Genomic DNA, 5,105 nt, shown 5'->3' on the forward strand with positions numbered 1-5,105 from the left:
AGGGAGCATGAAACACACGCGCCACCATTCCTCTCGGAAATTTCCGAGAGGCGGCAACACGAATAACAAAACAGGCCGACACAATACATACACCCCTGTATATATATATATATAATCAACAAATATCAATCATCATAGAACCGAAACAGGGCAACAGGGCAACAACCGAAAAAGAGGAGAGCCGGCGAACTTACCGGAACCTGGAGAAATACAAGAAAGGAGAGAGAGAGAGAGAGAGAGAGAGAGAGAGAGAGAGAGAGAGAGAGAGAGAGAGAGAGAGAGAGAGAGGCTATGAAAGAGAGAGACAACAATCGAGAGTTGAGAGGGAGAGGGAAGAGAGAAATTAGAGAGAGAGTAGAGAGAGATATTTGAGAGAGAGAGTCGGTGGAGAGATGAGAAACGGGAGAAGAAAAAGGGGAACAGGGGAGGGTATCTCTTGTTGTATTTATTTTTATTGTATTTTATCTCTTTATTCTAATTAACTCCTGACCCGTTTGCTCGCAATTTAGCGAAGTATTCACATATCAAAATTTGTCAAAACTTATAAATTACGCACTTCAATTCTTGGAATATTCAAAAAGTTAGCAAAATAAAAGTTTTATGATTTTTGAATCATTTTTTGAAATTTATATCAGACCCGTATTTTAACTATTTAGCGAATAAAAGCGCAAGTGAATAAAAGCCAGAAAACAACCAGAATACTTTTAAAACTCTCGAAATATTTAAAAGTTAATAAAATAAAATTTTCATGATTTTTTTTAAAGCATTCTGGAATAAAATGCTGATTTTACAATTAAATGAAATTAGAAAATCATTTAAAGATAATTAATCAATAAAATATTGATTTCTAAATTTTTATAAATTCCTAAAATAATAAATAACATTATAAAGCAACAAAAATAATTTTAGAGATAATTTTAGCATTTATAAGAATAATTATTTAATAAAATCATTTTTTTTAAATAAAAATAATGTCATACAGTTCAATAATTAATTACATAATAAGATTTGCATCCAACAATTACCCAAAATTAACAATAAAGTAACATACAGCTAACAAATTCATCACATATTTTATTTGTTTAATAATTCGATAATTACATTTACATTTCAGATCCGAAATTAGGTTACTTGGCCGCTAAGTAACTATATGACGATACAATATTAATATCAGATTTGGATAATTATCAAAATAGAGCCTCTTATAAAATACCTTTATACAAAAAAAAGGTGATAAAACCTCACCTTCCGGGAATACGAGTTTTATCGATCTATAAAATAATTAGTGTATCGAAAATTTCACGCCGGGACTCGTACGGGTCAAACCGTACCCCGGATCGAAAAAGTCAAAACATGAAAAGTGTTCATAATAATCAGATTAGGTTAGGAAGGAGTTTTCAGAAGAGTTTCGGGTTGTAAAAACGCAAAAACGGTTAGTATGGACCTAGGGGGAGCAGATAGCCAGATGGACTTTCAGTATGGGTCGAGGGGGAGCCTGGTCTTACTGAAGGAGGCAGAATGGACAGGTGTCGGGCCCGATGTGTGAAGGGGGAGATTGTTAGGATTTGTCCCACATCGTTTGTGGAAGGGGCAGTTTGCTAGAATATAAGCAGCCAGATAACTCAAATTAGTATGAGGCCTTTTAGGAGGTGCCCAAAAATAAATCTGTGCGGCCTCGGCCCAGAGCGGACAATATCATACTAATATGGAGTTAGGTATGCTTAGCAATCCCAACAAACTTTAGGGGTCTATAAGCGCACTTCTAAACTTTAAAGCCCGGAAGATACATTTTAAACTTATTTGAAAATCGGCTGGACAAAAGCACATTTTGGATACACGATGGTTGAAAAGGTACGCTTTTAAACTTCAGAGTTTTATGAGTATACGGGTGCAAACTTTGAAGGCGAAAAGGTCATTAAGCCTGAAAAAAAGAAGAAGGAAGTTTCATGTTAATCAATGAATTTGGTTCTAAAATTAGCAATTTGTCTTTTTACAACTAATTTTTCCTGCATACTTTTATTTAAAAAAAGACATCCACACATCCTTCATAACACTGAATAGGTACGAATATTTGTATTAAAATCCTGAGCAACAAGTCATGAAACTAAATAGTAGTCCAACCCCCTCCCATCCCCCGGGTATTTTATATTGTACTTGAGCTATGTCCGTTGAACCAATGTTTGTACATAAGCAACCTGCAACCCATACAGTACCACGAATGTCTTCAACTGAAACGTTTGGAAAAAAATCTTGAACTCGAGCAGTAGCTTGTTTCAAGACACCTTATCAATGGTTGTAGTTACTTAGAAAAACTCAATGTACTTGGAAGCTAAGAGCAACTCCAACAGCTTAGCTATTTGGAGTCTTAAAGTCAAATATAAGGAATATGGAGAAAAAACTACTCCAAAAGTATCCTAGTGATTCCTTAAATCACTAAGATCCACTAAGATCTTCTTCCAATTCCTTATCTTTGGCTAACCTCTATCCTCTTCTAACTTTTATTTTATAATATATATTTGAAAAACACTTTCTCTTTCTTCACTTTATGTAATAATGTTACTCTTTAATGATTAAATATTGTATAAGGAATGAATATATGAAATGTTGTTGGAGTTGGTAATAACTATCGATGTCTTAAGTTATTAAGATCCAATATTTTATATTAAATTTAGGGAATGAACTAAGAAGCTGTTGGAGATGCTCTAATATCTGGTGGTTCTGCTGGACTGAAAGGCTGCAACTTTATCCATATCCAATCTGACAGTTTCCCCCTGGATTGATACATTATATTTTGTTTATCAACGTGAAATTTCAATTATAACCGAGCTTTAGTCAAGTGGAATACAAAATTGGTCCTTGGCACGGCCGGCTCCAGGGTTTTGGAGGCCTCAGGCTAAATATAAATTTGAAGCCTCTAAAAATTTATATAAAAAAATTTAATTTTTTACTTTTTTGTTATATATATTTATTGTAAATTCTTAAATTAGATAAAAAACTTGATAAGAATTTTTAAAATTATCAAGTAAAATAATATATGTAAAATTATAAAAAAATTATATTTAGATATATACAAAATTTGTACTCAAAAAATAAATGATATTTTATAAATATAACTTTAAGGTTAGTTTTTTGTGTAATGTGGATATATTAGTTCTAAAAATATACGTACTTTAAGGTTAGATATCTCTTCTTTCCTCCATATATAATAGGAGAACGAGGGAATACTTTCATGAGATTAAAAAATCTTATTAAAAAGACTAAAATACCCCTATTTTTAATATTTATATAAAAGATGTGGTTTGTGGGAATCGAACTCGAGATATTTCATTCACCGCGACAACCTCATACTACTACACTATATTGTCACACGTGCTTTTTATCATACAAATAATATGTAAGTGTGCTAAATGAATATTTTATTTAACGTTAAATATAGTTACTTGAATTCTGCAAGAAAAAGGATAGTTACTTGAATATTTGTACAGTTAATTTTAAAGAATTGAATTACTGATATAAAGTTAGGCATAGTACATAAATGGATTATTATTTTATTATTAATCATTTTTTAGTTTAAAAATATATCTCATATATTTTTAACATATTTTTTATTATAAAAAGTAATTAAAATGTATATATATAATTTTTAAGAAAATATTGAAAATGGAATCGCTTATATAAAAATAATCTATATTGATATTACATATTTAGATAAGTTCGAATTATAATGAGTCAATGCATTTTAGTTTATTTCGAATTTGAAATCAGATGTTGGCCCATTGTTCAAAAAATACTCGAAATTTGGCTACATGACTCGGCCGAAAAACATCATCACATTTTACGTTTAGTAAATTTAAATTAGATGCTCGATAAGAATATGTTACCAATAATGTAAAATTTTTTAATATCTTATGTTAATATAAATTAATGTGTTTGAGATCTTTATACGATCAAGTCAATTATTTATTTATATTGAAATTACTAACTTCACTGGTAACACATTATTATTTTTGGGATATGTCCCGATTTCAAGAATATTCGAAATTTGATGTGAGAACTCATGAGATTTGTTAAAAGTACGATGATATATTAAATCAATTTAGTTTTCCTTTTTCACTTTAAAAATACTAGCTTCTTAAGAAGAATTCTTTTGGATAAACAGTATTCATTGATCAAGATAATACTCTACAAATATTATGAACTATTTTAATATTTTTAATTATCTAAATAAAAGTTATATTTATACTATATTGTAGCATTTGATTCAATACATTTTATATTATTTAAAGCCAACATATATATTGTTCAATAATTTGAAGGAATTAACCAGTTTAACTAAAATTTATAAAACTTTATCGAATTGAAAAATATTTATTTTAGGGGAATAGTGTACCATGTTATCAAATTATTATATGAAGAAATATTAGAGTCGTAATAAAAGAAACTTAAAAATAGTTTAAATAACAATATAATTACAATTTTTCCTTCGAATTTTTGAAAAAAAATCATGAATATAAATAATAAATCTTAAAAATATATAATTTATTTTTATATTACAACCATGATTGATACTCGGTTACGTAAAAAATAGATATAAATTATTTGTTATTGATAATGTGAATACCATATTTAAATTATAGCAATTTATTTATTATATAATTTTAATTTTTGAATAATTATAAATTCACGTTATTAACGCAAACAATTTTGTCACTAGATGTTAATAATGATTATACATGTACATAAATCAGATATTTAGCATATAAATAATTGAAACCATCATAATTTACTAAGAAATGTAACATACAATTATTTGCATGTTAACACACACATACATATATCTTAACATTACTTTGTTAACACCAGTGTAAATAAAAAATTAACATTTTCTCATACATACATATTTTTTATTATAAAAAGTAATTAAAATGTACATATATAATTTTTAAGAAAATATTGAAAATGGAATCGCTTATATAAAAATAATCTATATTGGTATTACATATTTAGATAAGTTCGAATTATAATGAGTCAATGCATTTTAGTTTATTTCGAATTTGAAATCAGAATTGGGCCCATTGTTCAAAAAATACTCGAAATTTGACTAC

The sequence above is a fragment of the Apium graveolens genome, chromosome 10, assembly GCF_009905375.1.
Source record: "Apium graveolens cultivar Ventura chromosome 10, ASM990537v1, whole genome shotgun sequence".
NCBI classification, from domain to species: domain Eukaryota; kingdom Viridiplantae; phylum Streptophyta; class Magnoliopsida; order Apiales; family Apiaceae; genus Apium; species Apium graveolens.